General features: G+C 45.4%; 1 protein-coding gene across 1 annotated transcript in view; it reads left to right on the forward strand.

The window, feature by feature from the left end:
* Positions 1 to 22,721, forward strand: part of DOCK2 (dedicator of cytokinesis 2) — a 398,948-nt gene that overhangs the window by 146,237 nt on the left and 229,990 nt on the right. The gene's annotated exons all lie outside the window — the stretch shown is intronic.

The following is a 22,721-nucleotide window of genomic DNA, read 5'->3' on the forward strand; positions in this document are numbered from 1 at the left end:
CAAGTTGCTGTCCTTTTGTTCTTTAGTCTAGTTGTGGAGGACGTTGCTTCACTGGCCCATGTTGGTATTATCATTGCGCTCTTCCCGGGTGAGGCAGATGGGTCGCCGGCCTTTGGGCCACCATTCATGGCGGCTCTTGGCAGCCTGCTGCCGGCCGCTCACATTGGCTGCCGGCGACTCACAGCAGCCCAGCTCCAGGTCGAGCTGTTGTTCACTATCTTAGCTGTAGAGGGTGCAGCATCAGTGGCCCATGTGGGATCCGAACCGGGGCCCTGCTGCTCAGAGCTGGCGTCCCAAGCCAGTTCTTAACCAACATGCCACTGGGCCGGCCCTGATTGTTTATTTTTCTAAGAAGTTTCCTAGTGATATGGATGCTGTTGGTCCAATGACCACACTTTAAGAAACACTCCTCTAAGGTGACCTTTTTTGTTTTCATCTTCAGTATTTTCTGGAAATAGAATAGTTGGGCTCACCTGAAAAGCCCTCTCCAGTCTGTAAAACCTAGCACCTTCCAACATGGCATTTAACAAACCGTAACATGGCAAAATCTTCAAACCCATTTATTTGTACTCATAAATTCATTTTCATACTGCAGTGGGGACATGGCCTATGCAAAGATCTGACTTTGAAAATACAGACCATTGGATGTGCTGTTTTGGTTTCTATAGGCACCAACTTTTCAAAATTGGAAATTTAGAAGAAAACTAAAAGCTCCCAGGTTGAGTGTCCTGGATTTTTCTTCTGGCTGTTAGGATCCTCTCTCCTGATAACAGCATAGCCATCCATTCTTTTCCTGGATCTTTATCGGGCACCATGGAATTGCCCGCCTCCCCACCCCAAGCAATAACTATGTTTATCTTCCTACTGGAACCATAGCCCTGGGGCAAAACCAAGTGTGGAAGTTTAGCAATTATAGTGCAGGATGCCAAGGCTGCTTTTGTGGGGCATTGTGTGTTTGGGGGATGGAAACGAATGCTTGTCTTCAGTAGATCCTCATTGTTGGGGTAATTATAGCCCAGTATAGCAGCTCTGGCATGAGGAAACTATGTTTTCCTGTTATTACCTTGTTCATTGTAACCCTGGGTGGCATGTGACTCAGGCCATGATGTCCACCTTAGCCTGGGTCTTGATATTTTTTTAACATAATGCTCAGTTTTCTCACCCAGCTGGCTTGAGTTGCACTTAGCATATGAAAAGGATGAAAGGCCTGACTTCTGTCTATTAACTCTTCCCCCGACCATCGACCAAGTTTAGTTGTCAACTTAGGTTACTTTGACAGGTGGTTTCACACTGGCTGAGTTCTGTGCCTTGCCAGCTGCTGAGTGACTCATAAAATTTAATTTTATAGCAGACCCAGAAGGAGTCAGTGTTTCCCTCTTAAAACAGGGTTTGCATTTTTATTTTTTATTCCTGTCATGGAAAGGAGAGGCATCATTTTGTCCCCTGCTTAACAATCACAAGGTGGGTAAAGATGACTCCTGACTCTAAAGAGGAGATGGCCCTGGTTGCATCTGCATCATGGAAGTAAAGAATGCACGGACCAGCTTTTTAAAAATAAACACTTTGAGTCCATCGATTAAACCTGAGGGTTTTAGCAAGGCGCTCTGTGAGTCCTAACTGGTTTGGGGGTTCTGATACTTGGCCTCATCAGCTTAGACTCTTGGTAGGGAGGGCTTTCGCTCCTGCATTTTCCCTTGCTTGGAATGGCCTTCCCAGTTTTCATTCATTCTATGGAAGTAAGATCCTAAACTCCTTTCCATGTGCCCCAGGCAGGTTTAAGGACTTCCTTCTCTGTGTTCATACCGATATCATTTGTTACGTTTTCCGGCGTGTGTCCCCTGCCAGGCTCTGAGCACAGAAACTCAGAGAGCAGGCCTGATGCCCCCGACTGCGCAGCCTGGCCTCTCTCCAGTCCCGCCTTTGCTCTCCATCATCCTATTCCACCACAATTCTTCCCGCCCCTCCCATGTTCTACCCTCTCACTTCCGGGCTGCTGTGCGTGCTATTGGCACTGCCAGAACGCATCGCCGCTGCTGTTTGTCTAGCTAAACCCTACCTAATGTTCAGAAGTCAGGTGAAACGTCACTCCCTCATGGTCCTAGCAGCAGCTAACGCCTGCACTACGTGGCACCTGTGTTGTCGTCCTCTGTGGACTTATCTGCCTATGGAACTAAGAGCGTCCTGACAAGAGAAATGACCCACACTCTGCCCTCCCCCGCCCCGGCCCCCAATGTCTGGCACACAAGGCAATCTGTTGAAGGAATGAATAAATGAAAAGTATGATTTGCCCAAATCAGTGGCAGGGCCTTCTTTCTCCCTTGGGTCTCTGCTCAGTGCTAACAGGATATGTTCTTTCCTCTTTTTGCCTTGGGTGTCAGGTGCAGGGGTTGAGTTAATTTCACTTAGTTTATGACACACTATCCTTACTGGTCTGCACAAGGCCCTCCCCTGGTGTGTGTGTGTGTGTGTGTGTGTGTGTGTGTGTGTGAGTGTGATTTTGTGTGTGTGTGTGTGTGTGATTTTTGTGTGTGTGTGTCTCTGTGTGTGTGTGTGTGTGTGTGTGTCTTCCCTTCCATCGCTGTTGCCCACTCCCATTCCCCTACCTCCCCCACCTGTGATGGGCAGTTTGTCAATGTGTTGAATATGCCTGTGTGATGTTGGATGCATGTGCTTTTTAACGCATAAACACACACACACACTCACAGGCACATCCCTCCCTTGAAGAGGCTCAAGCATTCCCAGGAAAAGGGCATTAGCATCTTCAGCTCTGGCAGGATCCCGATGGGTGGGGCAGGGACTGCGGCATGCACAGGGTATCGTCCGTCTAGAGGGGTCCTTGGTCCTGCGCTGCCCCTAACCTGCCATGTGTGAAAGAAACAGACCTGCAGGCCTGTGCTTGGGGACCTTTTCCTGAAGTGCATGCCCCACGGACACCCTGAGTTCTGGGCTCGCTGAGTCTCAGCAGCCTGCCTGATGCAAGGTTGAAGGGAGGCTAATGCCCCTTCTTTGCATCACCATTTAATTCCCGGGAATCAATAGCATCGTGCAAAAGCAGCAGGTTTCCTTCTGACCTCTCTGCTCCCTCGTATTTCAAATAAAAGGCAGGGCGATGAGGCTTGCTGAAATTCTTTCCTGTGGTGCATTCCAAATGGACAGCAGCTAATTAATCCCCAGACTTGGAGTTAAAATGGATCAGAAACCTCTACATTCTACCAAGGCCATTCTCTTCATACCCTTTGTTCTCCCTCTGCTTCTGTGGCATCCAACTTGCCCTTCCCGGGCCAATGGAATGACATTACACGCTCATGGCTGGTGACATACGACAACTTTCTTTCCCGGCACCTTTCAGCCTGCAAAGCGTTCTCTCGTACATCACCATTGCTTGTTTCTGGCCACCATGTGGCAAGGTAGGTCTTGTTATCCCCATTTTATGAGTGAGAAAGCGGAGCCTTAGAGAGAGGCGAGATTTACTCTCCTTACTGAGGGAGAGTAAAAAGGGGGTGGTGTATTACAGCGGGCTCACACCAGTATGAGAACCAAGAGTTAGGAATTGCGTGAGTTCTTTGTTAAATCCCCACCATGTAAGAGCACTTTCCCAGCATCATTTCCCTGGTGGGGATCCCGAGCACAAGCTTTGGAGCCAGGCTGCATTCTTGTATCCGTCCCACAAACACCTAGCGCCTGTCGTGGTCCCTAGACTGTTTTCTGGCCTGTGGTGGTGAGCAGAGCTGGAATACAGCCCGGCTCTGCTTCTCAGTAGCTGGGGAAACTTGGGGAGTCATGTAATCTCTCTGTAAAGTGGGGACACTATTTCCCAGGTGTGTCAGGATTGCAGTGAACAGGAACGGGTGTGAAAACACCCAGCATTGTACCTGGCAGATAAGCATACTCAGTACCAGTGGGTTTCCTTTTTCCCTCACTGACGCCCTCCCCGCCTATGCTCCTCCCACTGTTCAGGCTGCTTCTGAAACATCCCCGTAATTCTGTAAGGACAGTAAAGGGCCAAGCAGCCTTCTGGGAGAATGGCAAACATGTGCTGAGCCCAGGAAGGAGCCTGTTCCCATTACCACGGAAGGTGGCCCCACGCCAGCCCGGGGGGGCACCCGATGCTTCGGAGCTCCCAGGCTCCACGGGAAGCTGGCCAGGAAGCAGCAGATGCTGCTGCTGGAGCCAGGCCGTCCCCTGAGGGCATCTGGACCTCATCTGTGTTCCCGGAGGGACTGGAGACAAGTGGCATCCAGCCTTTTCACGGGCACCTTTGGGGTGTTCCAGAGATACGGGGCTCAGGATAACCACAGCTAGGGGTGGCGTCCCGGAGCTGGCTCATACCAGGTCGTGAGGACCAAGTGTCAAATTTTAGGAATTTCGTGAGTTATTTGTTAAATAACTGTGATTAATAAAAACTTATATAAATATCTATAAATAAACTATATTAAAATCAGAAGTAACAAATAGATACTAAAACAATCTTACCGCTTCCTAATTATCTCACGATACTGTATTCTTACCTATGTCTTGAGGTTATCCACATCTATTGCGTCTGGTGAAATACTATTTAATGCTCTGCTGCCGCCCGTCTCTTCCCAACTCTGGTCAGTGACGTCACATTGATACCCAGGAAGTGAGCATTCATACGCTAGAACTGGCAGACACTATATAGCCAAACCTTTATTTTTTTCCTTCCTGGACAGCCAATTGGTAGACATTTGCCAACATATCAGTGCCTGGGACTCAAAGGAATTGTTTGGAACAGGAAAAACCCAAAGGCCCAGGGGAACTGCGTGTGCTTCTCTCTTTTCCCCAGCGGTGCTGGGTCTGCCCCTCTCTAAAGGCTCTCGTGGGACAGGGCCAGGAGAGGACGCGCCAGGACGTAGCCATTTTAAGACCAACTAAACCCAACCTCGAGCAGAGGTGTAGAAATATCTCATTTCCCCTGGCAGCTCTTACCGACTGGCAAGGGCTCGTTTCCTCGCAGTGGTGGGAATCTGCGGACGTGCAGAGGCCAGTGGGGAAGACGCTGACCCCGCATAGCTGAGGGTGGGGATGATTCGGGGGCCGTGGATTTGCTTGTGCTTAAACTGTAATAGTTGCCCATCCACATGGCCGTGGGAACTGCACGTTTCACAGGCAGGTTATCTCCTACCTCAGGAGGTTTGGGCCATCAGGTTTAATGATGATGAAAAGTTCATTTTGATTAGACAAACACCACTGTAGGTAATTCTTGTTACAAGGAAGAACCGCTGATGGACCCTAAACTTGTGGGGCAAAAGTGTGATGAGAAACAGGATGTTTGCGTAGTCTCAGAGTATCTTCCCAAAGTATCTACTCATTAGTGACACAAGGAAAGAGAGTAGCTTCACAGTGAAGAAGCCTACCAGGCACCACCTTAACCAGGTGAGGAAAGGGAGCGTCTCCAGGAAGGACCTGTATCAGCGTCTCGTGCCTCTTGATAAGATGCGCTGAGAAGGACACACCACCGCTTACGTGGGGAATTTTGCCTAAAATGCATAACCTGAATCTCTTAATGAGAAAGCATCCAACACTCCCCAACTGAAAGACATTCCACAAAATAACAGACTAGCGCTCTTCAAAAGTTAAGGTCATGTGAAAGACAAGGGAAGGCCGAGGCACCGTCACATATTGGAGGGAACTTAGGAACCGTGACAGCGAAATTCAATGTGGGGTCCTGGACTGGATCATGGAGCAGAAAATGGATGTTAGAAGGAAAACTGGCAAAATTAGAACAAGGTGTGTTATTGAGTTATTAGTACCTTCCCAGTGTGAATTTCCGAGTTTGATAACTGTGCTCTGGTTATGCGAACATTGAAAGGGAAGCTGGATGCAGAAGGGTACATAGCAACTTCCGGCACTATTTTTGCAACTTTTTCTGTAAGTCTAACACTATTTCAAAATAAAAATATTTAAGGCTCCTTTTTCAGTATGTAAGGGAGGATTGCTCACTTACAATGAATGCATTTGGAGGATGAGCAGTTGTCCAAAGTACACCAGTTCCAGCCTGAAGAGATGCTTATGGCAGATGGAGGGGTTTCTCTGCCTTTTCAGTTAAAACCACAAACTCCCCAGACAAATGAATAGCCTTGCTAGAGGGCTTCACCCATTAGCTGCCCCAGCCTATCAGGAGGTGGGTGGACCCTCCTCCCAAGCGAGCAGTTAGGTCATGACTTGACTAAACCATTAGCGTGCACTAACCTGGGACCAGGCTCTGAGGACTCGGCCTGTGGCGGAGCTCGAGAGCGTGGCCCCGTCGGGGCTCCTCCAGGGCCACAGCATTGCACTGGGGCCATCTGACAGCCCTGTCCATGTGGTGATTCCTAGGCCAGCGTTTAGGACTTGACCGGTATACTTGGAAAGTGGGTGATTTGGCCCAATGTACCAGGTGGTCTTTGGATCATTTATTCTGAGGGGGGGGTCCACTTAGAAAATTAGAAGACAGCCTTTGTTGATGGTTGACTAGGACTCTCCCAATAACATTAATAACCCAACACGTTCTGTTCCATCAGCACTCACTGGAAATCCTTCTCGAGGTGTTCTTCCGTATTTCTTACCTGCCATGACCAGCATTTAAAGGAGTTTGTCTGCAGCCAAATCCATCATGGCCCCTCCTCACTCCTTCCATCCTCTCTTCCACACTCACCGTGACTGTCTCCCAGGGCCAGGATGAGGCAAGTGGGGGAAAAGAAGAAGGGGGCACCAAAAATTCAGTATTCAATAAAAAGAACACTTCAATGCAATATTTTAAAAAAATTTACTATTTTGATATTTTGTTCATCATGGATTTTGTTGAATTAATTTTTTAAATATGGCATTAAATATGGCATTTGTCTCGATTACTGAGTTTTTTGATGCCCCTTAAATTTTGGCCCCCGAGCAAGTGCCTCGATGGCCTCACTCTCTCACCCTGGCCCTGGCCTTCTCTAGTGGCTCTCGGCCACACCAGCCACCTGCAGTAACAAAGCTGGGCTCTGACCCATGAGTAAGGGAGTGTGGCAGCTTGCAGGAGTAGAGAAGGCTCCTTTCCTTTCACCCTGCGATGCTGGGGGAGGAATCTGTAGAAAATCTGCCTGCAGGGAACCCGGGCATAAAAGCATGAGTTAAAAGGAACAGCCATTTGTACTGAGCCTTCACGGGGCCAGCCACTTGCTTTCCAAAAAGCATTTGCTACGTAACGTCTGAATTAAATCTCCCCTTCACAGTCGGGAGGCATGAGTTAAAAGCCCACTCAGCAGCAGAAAAATATAGCTGTGTTTGGTCCAGGTTACAGTTACTGAGGGAACTATAACTTTGATTTGCTCAACTGGTATAAATGTAAATCCTTAAGTAAAACGTGTTAAGTGAGAAAGGAAGTGCTTTGTTTTTAAAAATGCCTTTGATTCACAGCTCTGCCTATGGTGCCCCAGCTGTCACATACAATTGGGGGGCAGCACCAGGGTCTGAAGCAGAGAAGTTTCCAGAAAACAATCCAAGAGTTCTTGAATGCACATTTTTTCAAAGAAACTGTAGATAACATCAGTCTTAGAGATAAACACAGTCGACTTAGCTCAGATTAGAGAATGGGATGTTTAATTTCAGCACAGCTTCTCCAAGCAACATAACATGCTCAAGTTATCTTTGACTCTCTGTTTAATGACTTTTCTTCTACCTGGAATTCAAGCTCAAATTAGCTTTCCTCCCGACCACATTTCATACTATTTTCAGTCAGTGTTCTAGGGGGACCAGTCCCTTTATCATAGAATTTGGCACTGAATTATGTGCAGTTTTACGTTTGTTCTTGTCGTATTAGGCTTGTCTGGCCTATGTTGAAACAGGACTAGCACTTGTTTTTGTTATTTCTCCTTTCAACTAAGGTGATGTCTTTCCATCTCACAAAACATTAACTGAGCACCTGCTGTTTGTCAGGCACCATTCTGGGCCCTGGGGATGCAAAGGTGATTAAGACCTGCTTCTTCATTCAAAACGACCCCTGAGATCTTATTTCCCAGTGTGCCCTGACTCTGGTCCTTAGTCTCAATGGCCTGTTCATTCATCAGAGCACCCCTTGTCCTGTGCCTTTCTCCCTGGTCAACACTCCTCCCCCTTTGAATATCCACATCACAGCAGTCTTTTAATGCCTGGGTCAATTCCCCTTAGCCCTGGCCTGCCCAGCCCATTCTAGTCACGCGTCCACCCCAGCCTCTTGGAATTTTGACATAGCCTGTCATTCAGTGGAAGCGCTCTTGGGTGGGTGCCCTATATCTAGTTTATAGACTCTCTGAGGATAGGACCGATCCTGTCTTAGATTCCTCCTGTACTTCTACAATGCCTGGGCAGAGTGCCCAGTTCTGAGCAGATACCCAATAATTAATCTTTGTGGTTTGGTTGATCCTCTCATCTTCAATTATCCTACTTTCTAGAATACATGCTGATACTAATTTTATTTTTCACACTCAGCAGAACCTAATGAGAAAGGTAAATCTGCTGCTGTTGCATTAAAACATCACATAAAAAGCAGGTACCAACTTTGAGCGTTGCTGTTTATGCATCAGTTTAGAATTCAGCATGCATTTTCCCACAGAAATAATGCCAAAGGGTAACAGTGGTCAAACTCCCAGGCCAGCCTGTGTGAGCGCGTTTAACTGTAGCGTAGCCGGAACTGGCACAGAGAACAGAGGTCCACGTCCCCTTGTCCTCATCGCATGAATAGTTTTTGAGCATTGTAGCTGCTCCGCCTTACCTGACACTCATCACACTCATCACACGCAGTAAGCACCGTGAAGGCAAGGATCGCATCTGTCTTGTTCACTGCCATATCCTAACACAGCACCTGGTACAAATTAGGCAGTCAAAAAATATCTGTCGATTTTCATTGAGTTAAATTCCAGTTGAAAAGATTATGAACTTTGGAGACACACACAGACATGGATTCAAATCCCACCTTCACCACTTACTAGCTGTGTGATCTTAGGGAAATGACATGGCCTCTCTGAGCCTCACCGCTCCATAATATTTCGTTAGTCATTACTCTCATGTTGATACTTAGTATCGGTTTCTTCTTTCCTTCCCTCTTACCCCAGTGTAAGCCCATAGAAAGTATTTGGTTAATCAGTGACATCTGCTTTCCAGGCTGCACTGGCTGAGGTGGCAGTGACAGGGAAGGTGATGTTTGTTATGAGAGGCTCTCAGCAGCTTCTGAGAACATGTGAGTTCTATTTCTAGCTCTAGCCCTGACAGTCTGTGTGATCTGAGGCAGGTCACTCAGACATATCTGTGAAAGGGTGATGCTGGATTTCAGTTATTTTCAGGCTTTTCCACCTAAGTGTCACTAACTTCAGATGAGTGACTATAAAACTCTCAGTAGTCTGGGGGCGGTGCCCAAAGGCTGAGTTTATTTGAATTCAGTCTTGTGTTTTATCTTAATTATTCATGCATACTTTATATTCTAATTCATGATAGATCCATGTTTTAAAAATATGACCGTTATAAGTCAAACATGGTGTAAAGCACCTTATATACAGAAGTCAGTTCATTTTTATCGTAACCCAGGGAGTAAATTGTTATCATGCCCAGGATACTGATGAGCAAACTGAGGCTCACAGGAGTTGAATGAATAGGTTTAGGCTACACAGCAAGTTAGCAGCAGAGCCAGAGCTCAGCCTGCCTGAATCTAAACCTTTCCCTTACACCTCCTCAAAAGATAAGTAAAAACAAAGACTTCCTCTCGCCCATCAAGTATATTAATAAAAATGTGTATGCCGTGTTCACTGGAAAAAGCAGAACACAAATTGTCTGCATGACACATAGGGATTTGCACACATAAGCGCTTGAAGGCATCACCGGTGAATGAGAAGTTAGGTACGTTGCAGGGTTGGACTTGTGGGTGTACTATGTCACTTTTGTTTCTGGTAGAGTGCGTGCAATAAATAATGTTTTTAAAGACTGCGCTACATAATTTAGAGGTGTAATCTGAATGGATAAAGAGAGGGTTGATTTCGTTAGACATTATAATTTATCCTATACATTTTTGTGAGGGATCAGAAATATAAAAATGCAGGCACAGCTAGTATTCTAAAAAATACTATAAAATATTTTTTGTAGTACTAGCTTGACGAGCATCACTGTGGATGTGTAGGTAACGAGGACAGATGTGCCTCAGAGAACCGCAAGGAGAAGTCTTCTGCAAGGTGAGCGGAGTTTGAAAGTTACCTCTGTGGAAAGGGGAGAAATTGTTGCTGTGAATTGAGCCAGTCTTCAGGGAGCAGGCGGGATGCTTTCATACCTGGGGCAAGGAATGAGAAGATCCAGGGAAGGTGGGAGAGGAGCAATTATAATCTTCTCAAGTACCCCCAGAAGACTAATTATTTATCTTCCTAAAACCGATTCTGGAAGACAAGTTCTAATATTACATCCTCTTAGTTAGAGGGTAAAGCTAAAAGCAGAGAAGGAGATGGCGCATGTAAGAAAAAGGGGAAAATATTGACAGCATCTTTGCTCTTTGAGAACAGATAACTTAGCACATCTAGTGTTTTGCTTCATACTCTGAGTCGATAAGATGCAAAGTAAATTTGGGCCATAGCATTCACCCACCTATTCACCCTGTCATCCATCTGTTTAACCACCCATCCATCCATGGACACGTTCATTTCACGTATTTTTATTCATGTGCTTAGTGCTTCCTCTGTGTCAAGCACATGCTACACTTTTATGTAGCATAGAATTGAAAAGATGTAGCCTGTACTTCCAAGAACTGTGAATAAAATTTTGTGGGTACTCAAAAAGAACAAACGACACTGCCTAAGGTGAGATGGGGGTTTAGAGTGACTGAGTCAGAAAATCTCCTTTCCTAAGGAGATGATCTATCTGGGCTTTTTGACTGCTGAGTAGGAGATTGGCAGGTGACCGGGAGGGGCAGAGCGTCTCAGACACAGGTAAAAACCCGCTCTCAAAGGCATACTGGTTGCCCTCTGCAGGAAGGACAAGCTGACCAAGACTAGCTGGGTGTGGGCCTGGGGAAAACAAAACGTCACCAGACCCGAAGAACTGAACTCCCCGCGAGGAGCTGCCCGCGGTCCAAGGCTCCAAGGCTCAGGGCTGGTGAACTCTGCTGCATGCGGACATCATGGCTGTGGGAAGATTGCAACTGGAATTCTCGGGAGCAACGTGAACAGGGCGAGACCGACAGGAGCCAAGGGAAAGGGGTTGGTAGGGAACACACGTAAGGGGGAGTTAGGTGTGATTAGACAAAAGCCCTACTCAGAGCAGAGGGCGTGGCAGACGCGCACTTCTCCTGGCTAGCTCTGACCACCTCCCTCAGGACCTCTTCCCAGATCCCCCCCACACCCCCAGTTGAGTTCCTTGCCTCTTTTCTGAGCTTCCTCAGCACTCAGTGATAACACTGTGTGGCCCATTCCTCACTGTGTGGCTCTGCCCTGGTCACCATGGCCAGTAGACGGTGACCTCTTAAAAGCAGGGACTGGGCTTTCTCTGTTCCTGAAACCACAGCTTACAGGACAGAGCATGCATGCAGGGAGCGCTCTACCCTTGGCTGCATGTCAGGATGATGGGGAGAACTTCTTATAAATATCAGTGCCTGGGCCTTAGGGCCTCAGCCCCAGAGATGTAGTCTGGGATGGAACCTGGGTGTGGATGTATTTCTATATGTACAAAGTCCCTAGGTGGTTCTACAAATGCAGCCATGAGTATAAACCACTGAAATAGATGCTCAGAGAATGTTTCTAGAGATGCTGAATTACAATGAACACTCACCTCATTTCCGGTAGGGGAGGCGGGCTTTGAAGAGGAGCAGCAACCTGAGGTGTAGGCAGCTTCTCAAGGCTCTAAATTCACCCCAAACCTAGAAACACTAGGAGCAGATGATGAGCTCTGGATGCTATACACTTCCAGGAAGAAACTCGTAGTGTACGTCTAGGCATAAACCCACAGATTGGCTCAAGCGGAATTGGCTAAACTAACCTACCAGGTAGGGGTCTCACTGGCTGAGAATACAAAGGGGCTGAGCAGCCAGAGGAAACCTTTCCTGCTTGAGCAGGTCAGGGAAAGATCAGAGTCACGGACTCAAAGTGGGGGCACCAAGTATGTCATGGAGCCGGGAAATGCACCGGCCATATTCTTTTCATCCAGAAAAGCCACCAGAAGCCGTAGATCAAGTTGGAAAATTGGGGATAAATCAGAAAAATAAACTAGTTCTCCCTCTCGAATATTTATTCCAGATATATAGGTTGGTCAGAGAGAGAGAGTTGGAGAGGAGAAGGCACACAACCTAAATTTTCCAAAAAGAGTGGGGTGGAGATGATAGTAAATATTAGACACATGATAGGACTTCAAAATACGTTGAAATTATCCCTACAATTAGGGAACAGTGAAGGAAATAACACACGCTTTCTCAACACTAAAGCAGAGACACACACACACATGTGTGTGTGTGTGTGTGTGTGTGAAAGAGAGAGAGAGAGCGAGAGAGAGCGAGAGAGAGCGAGAGAGAGCGAGAGAGAGAGAGAGAGAGAGAGAGAGAGAGAGGGACTCCATACGGCTCAAGACGAGGCCAGGTGCTCTTATTTTAGGAGGTGTGATTTTGTCAGCTCTTGGAGAGAGACCCACACTCTCTATCGCTTGTTGTTTATAGAGATGAGTTTCTGGGGAGGGTTGTAATTATATCCAATCTGAATTGAAAAAACAACAACACTGATGTCTAACTGCTCGCCTAGATCAGAGGATACACATTCATTCCTGAGATTTATTTGCTCTCTTCTGGCCAATTCTCTTGCATTTAAGATTGGCCTCCTTTCTCCATCCCTTCCTAACACAGTAAAAGATGTTTAAGGGTAAGATTTTAAAGGCTCCTGTTGGTGGTAATTTTTCTAAAGTTTCTGGTGTAATCGATGCCTAAGCAAACTTGTCAGTGAGGGTGAGGTCCGAATTCTGGCTGAGACACAGACCCTGGGATGCATCACGGGACATATCTCTGGACTTAGTTTTTTGCCTGCTGGACTCAGAAGGGGCTGTGGGGAAAGAGTCCATTAAAAAAAGGACAGTAGAGTTTTGAAATGGGGACACCCTGCTGAGGAAACTGGACCAGTCATCACTCAGTGAGCTGTCTGATGTCTGTGTTCCTGCTCTGGAGAATGGTTCAATGATTAGGGGTATTTTCACTGTGGGGAGGAGGGTAGAAAACTGTTTATTATTCCTTCCTTCCTTCCTTCCTTCCCCTGTCTACAGACCCCTTCGTCATTTGTGTGTGGTCAAGCAATGTGGCCACTACAATCAAGGAAGTCGATGCCCAGAGGTTTCCAGATTCCAATCCATCCCCTCATCTTAGCATCTCTCCTTACTCTCTGCAACGGTCATCTGCCACCTAGTATTAGCTTTTCTAATGAATTAATTAAATGAACTCCACATCCCCTGAATAAAATGTGACGATTGCTTATGGTGCAACAGGTGTTGGTGCTAGATGCTGAACCTGAAATAATGACACAGATGGAATCTCTGTCCTTGAGGAACTCACAGGTGATTCACAATCCATTTGTTCAGCAGGGAAGGGGGTCAGGCGGGAGAGCGGATATGTGACAACACTTAACCTCAAAGGAGCTTGTAGTCTGTCTGATGTTTGCAGGCTCTCCTTTTAGGGCTGCATTTTAACAGGAGAGAATTAGCCTTAAGTCAAAGAGTGACAGTGCTACCCATGGAACTTCAAAGATCAAGAAACAGTTGGAGGCATATTTGGGAAATCATTTGGGGTGGGGGATGAAGTCACCCCAGGACTGGAGATGAAGGCTGGTGATAAAGCAGAGGCATAAAGCAAAAGGAAACCAAGGGGGACAGGAGACACTCTAGACCACCAGTGGATGGGGAGAGAGTGGAGAGCAGTAATGGAGGAACAGGAGAAGCTCATTGGGAAGTCAGGGCGTGGGGGGATGGACGCTGTGTTTTGAATGGCTTTCTGGATCAATAGTAGCAAAGGTTTTCACCACTAGGGAGTTTTTACCACCATTTCTTACCATGTGCCCATGGCCACATGTTTTAAAATATATTGCCTTTTAAACAAGCAGCATGTATTAAACACTAAGTAATTTGTTTACACATTTAAAAAAAGTAATAATATATAAACACCATCCAAAATTTTCTGATGAGCAAAGTTAAACAGAGTGCCTACTTGGGATTTATCTTGTTCTTATTCAAACAAGGGATCTTGGCATTGTTACTAGCATACCCATACGTGGTAACGTTGAAGAGAGGTGAGTGTACAGTTTCTCAGTTCCTGAAATATTACCAATAGTTCACAGATCCCCATTACTGCACTGGAAGCCTTAAAGGCGCCTGTTGCTGCAGGGCCGTTTGGAGCATTTATCTCACCTGCTACATTTGGATATTACAAACAATGCAGAATTGCTATAATATTCAATAGCTCTGTACACAGTGCCTGGGCCCTGCAGCCAAGAAGACGTGGACTCACGACCAGCTGCATCATCACCTACAGTTCTGTGACTTTGGTCGAGTGACATAAACCTCAGAATTTCCTCACTTGTAGCATGGGGAGAACCAGCGTAGCCGACTGATAAGATTATTCTGTGACTTAAATAACACGGTGCACGTGAAACATTTATTATAGCATCTGGCGTATAGGAACTGCTCAGTAAATATTGAATGGTAATAATAATTAGAATGGATCTTACTTTACATCTTAAAATGGGGTAATACTTATCCCCAGAGTTTTCCCAAGATGCATTGAGGGTAACAAATGCAAACCACACAGCCCATTGCCTGGCGTGTAGTAAGAATTCAGCAAATGTTAGCTGTCGTTGATCCATTTCTCCTTACACGACTCCTGTTTTGAAGAACAAAACACAAAATAGACACCTCCGAGGTACATCTCCTACCTTGGAGTGGCTGCAACCAGTCACCATACATCAGCATTAGGACTTACAGACCTTGGGAGGTTTAATATTTTTTTCTGCTCTAGGCTGCAAGGTTGGAGGTTCCAGTCTATTTTCATAAAAGCCTCCACAAAGCAACTTATAGGATCTGAATAAAAGCAACATTTCTCTCTAAGCACAATTGGATTTTTTGTTGTTGTTGGAGGCAATGGTTTTGTTATGTTTTTCTTTTTTTTTTTTTTTGTTATGTTTTTCCTGGTTGCTTTAAAGTAGATTGTTTTTCACCTGCAAATGGAAGTTAAAAGCATTTGATAAAAGGAATAAAATATTTCATAGTGGTGCCTTTTTAAAAAAGTGTTGACCCAGGTGACTTTGTAGCGCTTCCCCGCCAGTTGACAACAGCACTTCGTCTTGTGAGCACCCAGGGTCCATGGCCGCCCCAGCATGGGGCGGGGTGTCCCAGGGAGGGGCTGCGCCCTCACCCCCACACCCCGGGCTGCCTGCAGCACCCCCAGCCCCCTGTGTGTATCCATTCAGGCCCCTGTGAGTAGAATTCCTTAGGTGTGTCCACTGACTTTTGTTTGTTTGTTTTTTCCCCCAATAGGGAAATAGTTCTGTATTCTCTATTATACATGATTATTGTGAAAATTTCCAAACAAACCATAGCGAGTAAATGACCACTTTAAGCTTACATCTCTCCTTCCTCCCGCTGCTCAGGGATACCATGTGAACGATTCGTCATACGTTTTTCCAGATTTTTGGACATAGGAACATATTTTTCAAACACGTAAATGGGATGATACTGTACATGGTGGCCTGCAGTCTCTTTGTACTGAGTATATTAAGTCCATCTTTCCAGCTCAAGTCACTCCTGCCTTCTCCTACTCTGTCGTGTGGATACGCCGTCTGTTATATGCTAGGGTCCCTGATTAGGGGACATGCATCTTGCTTGCTACATTTGGATAGTATACATAATACAATATGCTATAAACAGCTGTGCACACGGATGTTTGCCTTATTGCTTACTTTGGAGAAATCTGCAGAAAGATTTATCATCTACAAAGTATTGCCGCCTTCATTCTCTTCTGTGATCCTAAAAGGGGGAGACAGTGGCATTTAGAAGCCTGGACGCTGGATTCAGACAGGCCCCGGCTGGAACGTGTGTCAGGACTTACACATGGTGTGTGATCACAGCCAGAGCCTCAGGTTTCTCATCTGTTGAGCCGGGATAATAGAAGTAGTCCCCTCATTTCATAGGTGCTTGCAGGATTCCTTAAGTTAACGTATGGAAAGTAGATAGAAGAGTACTTAACATGTAGTGTAAGCTCAGAAAATATTAGCTATCAACGTCAGAACTAGCTACAGAGTCTCAAAACAATTCTGATATTTTGGGGACTTTGTGCCCAGTATACAGATGAAATTGAGGCTCAGAGAGGTAAGATTGGTCAATTTAAGGAAGAGACACAGTGAGTGGGAACTCCATAATCCCTGTGCAAGGAGAGACTGATTTCTTAATCCCGAAAAAACGTTGCCACAGAGATGGGGTGGGGAAGCACGCCCCACTTCCTGGCACCACCCCAGCCTTTGTATCATAGAAAAAGCATGGGATTAGAGTCAGAACTGAGCTTGGGTTCATTCAGGCTTGGCCACCTATGAGCAGCTAATTCCTGGGCAAATTACTCACCCTCTTTCAGACCCTCATACTTCACATCTGGGGCTTCAATGGGATTTTAAAGACTTAAAGGAGATTATAGATGCTAAGTCTATATGCATAGTTCTTAGCATACAGTGTGACCTCCCGATTGCTAGGTAACAGCAGTGTCAGAATGACAATTCCCATCTCCTTTTCCATTTATTGTATCCTCCTGCCACTGACACAGACTCTCCCCTTCTAGAGAAGGTAAAGGCATCCCTGACCACATGAAGGCGTTGCCCAAGTCCTTCCTGGGAAACGGGGGGAGAGGAGACTGCCCAGTGGTAGGAGACCTAGAGGTGATGGGGTATGTCAAAGCCCCACCCTTCCTCACTCACCCCTGACTCCCGCCTCTCTGAGTCCCTGGCTGCCTCTGTGGCTCGTTTCACACAATGAGCTGTTGTTCAGTCAAGTCACGTCTTTCAGGTCACAAGCCAGTTCACAGGGGAGGAAAGAAAACTGTGTTACACCGAGAGCTCATGAGAAAATCACATTACTTTCAGGGGCCTAAGAAAGCGAGAGGGTAACTCTGCTTTAGATGATACCTCTTAATATCTTTTGAAAGTCAGGGTATTTTCTGTCTAGGTGAGTGTTTGTGGTGCTTTCAAAATAAAAAAATAAGTTGAAAAGGCCTCTTATATAGGAACACAGAGCAGAGAAAAATATTGGGTCGTCGGGAAAGTCATGACGTATTTTTTCTATGTTTTTCCTTGCAAAAATGCGTCATGACCTTTCCGACAACCCAATATATATGGAAAAGTACTAAATGATTTAGTAGACCCACCAAGAGTGAGTCCTAAGCCAGCAGTGGGGAAAACTGAAATCTCACCTAATCTAAAGCAAAGATTCCTGGACAGTTACAGGAAATGGCAGTAGCAGGAAAGGGCCCCCGGGGTGGGGGTGAAGGCGCTCAGACAAGTGTGTGTAAGGAGCAGCCTGACTGTGTGGCTGAATCACTAGAGTGAGGTTTCCTCTATAAAGAGGAAAAAACAGAGGCCATCTGGACTAGGAGACATCAGGCGCAGGTGAGGGCAGCAGTACCATATACTCAACACAAGGTTTCAATCAAAATACACATCCTAGAAGCTGAAGCTTTGGCACTTTCCTCCCACTCAGCTCCTAGAATGCTGGCAGCCAGGCTTTAACCCTTCAGACCAGATATCAGAGAATCCCTGTCCGTGGAATCCAACCAGCCCAAGAAGAAAGACTTGTCTATGTGGATATTGGAGCCTCTCCAGCCACACCACCCTGCAGGGAAGCTCACAGACCACAAGCTGCACTCACTTGCTCAGCGTCAGAAACCACCCTGAGTCACCCACACTGAAACGTGAATATACCGCCATGGGTTACAGAGAACTAAGGAAAAGCTCTAACACGAAGAGAAGCAGCTTGGAGGAGACAGGGACTCTGCGCAGTAAAGCAAACTTTTAAAATATGCAGAGAGAGTTTTGAAAAAAATCGGAGAAGAGGAATCAGGAAAAGATAGTATGAAAACAGATAGAGAACTAAGAGGAATCTCGGATTTGTCTCCAGATTGCTTTTTTTCCCTCCCTTTGAAGAAGGACAAGTTGTTTAAGTAAATGGGAGTGTCTCATAGTTTACAACTTGAACGGGAATGACATTTACACATCAAAATAGTTTAAACACTAACATTGATCAAACCAAAATTATACTATCACTGTTTGGGAAGAAGAAATGAGAAGAATACAGGTGTCCAATGGGGCAGGGAGGAGGAGCAAGACTGCAACCCTTGTCTTTTATGGTGGAGAGTATTAATAGAAAATGCCAAAAAGTGAACAGATTTGTTTAAAGAAGGGCTAATAGGAGCATATTGTGGCCACATGGTCATAAATACCAAAATAACAACTGCATACACTAAAAGAAGTAACTTGAAGAACTGCTGTTTTTATTATTATTTTTAATGAACCTTAGAGAATGTTTCTAAACTACACACTGTATGAGTAACTTTGATAAAAATAAACAAAAGTTAATATCACCGTCATTCAGGAGTCAGCCTCACTTGTGTAAAAGTAGAATTCTCAAATGGTTAAGAATATCATCTTATGTAATTAATAGATAGTGAGCACATTTCAAAGTTTTATTCATTGAAGTGTGGAGAAAGCCGACTGAAGAAAGAGCTGGTTCAAAATCATTTAGGAGTCTTGAGTTTTGGGAGAGAGATGCTTATATAAAATTGTCCTTAAATATAAGACAAGTATAATTTCCACACAGCAATAAAACTATAACCTTTAGCAAACCAGCAAATATCACACGTTATCATTTTTCTACAAGTTAACTTGTGACTTTGCAGGGCTATAATATTTCTGCTGTCTAGTCAGTGGTGGATGCTTTATCAAACAAAATTGCATTTCCCAAGAGAGTAAGAGGACCCCCCCACACACACACACACACACACATGGGCTTATCAGAGTTGCTCTATTAAAAAAATCATGCAGTTCGCTTTATTTCTAAGTTCTGGATCTTTTTCCTGAACACTTGCCATATATATGACTTTAAAAATAAACACATGAAACAATGTTAGTAAGTTCTAACAAGATGCTTTTGTCTACTACTGCTCTGACCCGAGAACTTCCCTCTGTGAAAAAGGAGTTTTATATTAACTACAGAAGTATTAAAGACATATTAGCACCAGAGGGAGATTTTTCTACTTGGTAGCATCAGAAAGGTTGAAAGAAAAATGAAAAAAGGGGACGCCTTTCTCATAATTTGATTCAATGTTGTGAAACGCCATGTCTGTGTATTATTACTTAAAATCATCTCATATATGGTATGCTCTGTGATTATTCTGGAAATACTGTGGGAAATCAGTAGTTTTTAATTGCATTCTACAAAGTCCTAGGGCTGGCATAGAGCCTGGGGTGAGCCAGGTAGACAGGGGTTGACCCCCCCCACCCCCACCCCACTTTCAGCTCTCACTCTACTTTGTTATATGTCGGGCTTATGCATAAGATTTCATTTAAAGAAAGGATTCCATGTTCCTTCCCGGTATCACAGTCTATAATTATTGAGAGAGAAAAAATCGCTACTATTTGCAGTGTGTTTAGGTTGGATGGATTAATTTCTTTGCCAGGGCATAATGGAAAGACTGACTTTGTCATTTCAATTACAAGCCACCATTTAGTTTGAGCCCGGAAGACACTTTCCTAGAGATTCCCTCCACTCGCCTGGCACGGGAGCAATTAACAGTGGGTGATTTGTGGCTGCATTTTTACTGCTTAGCACAGGTTTATCATCTTGAAAGTTTTCCATTTGCATATACACTATACATTCTTTGGGTGACATCTCGATACCATCCAGAGTTTAGATTATGCATTGCCTTTTACTGCACTGTCTTCTACGTGCTGGGAATCTGCAAGCTTGGGCAGAGTGCTGCTGCAGACCAAGGGGAATATGAGTTGCAGCCACCGCTTACTGAGGGCCTACTGTGTTCCTGGCCTTACCGGGGGCTTTGCCTGCATCCCCTTATACAGTCCTCAGACCAGGACTTTGAGGGTTCTATTGTTTGCCACCTTTCATAAATATAGATACTGAAATTCAGAGAGGAGAAGTAATTCATCCAAGGTCACCCAGCTGAGATGAGCAGAATTGAGATTCAAACTCAAGTCTGATCCCAAAACACTTATACCACCATCCGTATTGGGAGCTTTCAGAGAGAAATGAATTGAATTTGATGACCGTTTTCCACTTTTGAATACCAAACTTCCTGAGCAGTCTAATTGCTGCTGTTCGGATAAAGAAGTGACTATTTAAAAGAAGCAGGGGGCAGGCAGGAGGTCAAGAGAAAAGGGATTTTATTATCTCTATTGGTAAAGAAAGAGATGTAATACTAGGGGGAAAAAATAACATCAAAGGGAAGCCATTACATAAATTGGCAATGGGCTTAGGTTGATGAAGTTGCAAAGGAATGCAGAGAAGATAAGGGAGTAATGAATGCATACCACTGAAGATTGTCTAAATGGGAAAGGGAGGATCAGAAGTCACTGAAGGCAGTTAGAAGTTGGCCCAATTGAGGGTGAGGGTCTCTATGCATCTTGAAAGCTGGAAAGAGGCTGACAGGGCCCCAAAATGGCAACCAGAGATCCGTGTTCGTATTCCAGTCTGCCTGGGTGAGTTTGGGCAAGGAGCAGGCTCTGGAGCCAGACTGCTGGGTTTGAATCTTTTTCTTTGACTTTCTAGCTGGGTGACCCTGGACAAGTCACTTAACCTCTCTGGGCTTCAGTTTTCTCACCTGAACAATAAAGGTCATAATATTGCCCATTTCTCTGTGAGATGAGGTAAAGTGTTTAGTAGGACGCCAGGCATTTAGTAAGCATTCAAAAAAAAAAAGTGAGCAATTTTTGGTATTGCCGTGAGCATCATATTCACATGATGCAAAAAATAGGAGATTGTAAATCAGTAAAAAGGCTTGAAGAAATAAAGGATAAGAGGAGGTCAGGCAATAGGCTCACCTGCAGCCAAGAAGTAAAGGGATATGTTCTCTCTGCTGCCCCTGAGCATCAGGAGGAAAACACCAGATATGGGGAAAAGGCTGAATGGTGGGGGAGCTCAAATCTAGCAGGAGACTGAGATCTGGCTGGGCTTGATGGAGCATGAGAACCTGTTTCTATAAAATATGCTCTGACGGGAGCCAGAGGTTCTGCTGGTGGGTTCCACAGGTCTGGAGAATTGGGGATTAGCCAAAGTGCAGGAAAAGGGAGTATGGGGCAGAGAGAGGAAGGACGCTTGGGGCGATGCATCTTTGGATGCCAATCATCATTGAAAGCGTATTGGGAAGGGAGGACAGTTTTAATAAGCACATCTTTTTTTTTCTTACTATAAATCTATTTCCCTTTCATGGGTTACATTAAGAGACAAACCACAATTAAGTTGAAAGCAACAAAGTTTAATAAGGTGCTTATGAATATGTGAGTAGTCCTTTGCTTTTTCAGCCATCATTTATTTAGCACTTTCATTATGTCAGACTCTGGCTAGGTCCTGGAGACACAGGCTGTTCCCAAACTCGAGTCTCTATGTCCAGAATTCACAGCGTATTGTGTCATGGTTCCCAGCCCTCAGAATAAGCCATACAGAATTCAGAAATTCAGATGCTCAGGGTCTATCTCAGACCCACAGAATCTCCTGCAGTGGAATTAGGCACATGCATTTTTTTAGAATTGTATGTGTCATTTTTATGCTTATATCAACCTTGAGAGACTGGAGAGAAAAGTGTCCACATTTCATAGATGAGGAAGTTGGGGCTCAGAGAGGTTAAGTGATAAGCTTAGTCACACAGTGCAAGTGCAGTCAGACCGAAGGCTGCTGAATTTAAAATCCCAGGGCCTTTCCACTTGGCAGTGACCACCCTCCCAGGTATGCTTGGATGAAGCTCTGTGCAAGGCCATGCCAGTGAAAGGACCTGAGAATGTAGGTGAAAATGCACGAAACACTTGCCTGTTACAGCAAATGCTCAAAAAGCATTGGCAAGTCCTACCCAAGGTCCAGGGCCTTGTATTTAAAGTGGGCAGACCCCTGTAAAGGTCACAGGCTGGCTCACCACGAATCTCCCCCAAGGTGGGTCATGCAGCTTATATAGCACAAGCATCCTGTGGTTACATTCCCATCACATAACCCCAGTCCCCTGCTCTAGAAACTCTGGCTCTGCTTGTCCCCCAGCCTAGCAGGGATAGCGGCGTCCTGCTGTTGCTAATCTCTAGGGCACCTTGTTTGGTGTCTCAGCTTCTTCATCACCTGCATAACTGAGCCCCTGCACCACATGCCATCCTTATTCCAGGTTAGACCCTGACTGTTACACAGATGGAGACACCAAGGTGCGCACAAGTAACCGAGCCAGTGCAGCACAGTAATTCTTGACAGAGTTAGTATTCTAGGTCAGAAGTTCTGACTCCAGAGCTTAAGTTTTTAATCACTAACTTGTATTTAAGATGGTTAGTGAAATTCCTGGTGCCCAGTGCCAGGTGGCGATGGTGATAGAGATATGATGGCAACGCCTATGATGATGATGATTTGGCGCTGGTGATGGTGATTATGATGGTGGTGGTGGTGGTGATGACGGTGGTGCTGTTGATGGGGATGGTGGTGGTGGTGGTGGTGGCGCTGTTGATGGGGATGGTGGTGGTGGTGGT

The sequence above is a fragment of the Hipposideros armiger genome, unplaced genomic scaffold (assembly GCF_001890085.2).
Source record: "Hipposideros armiger isolate ML-2016 unplaced genomic scaffold, ASM189008v1 scaffold_25, whole genome shotgun sequence".
Classification (NCBI taxonomy): Eukaryota; Metazoa; Chordata; class Mammalia; order Chiroptera; family Hipposideridae; genus Hipposideros; species Hipposideros armiger.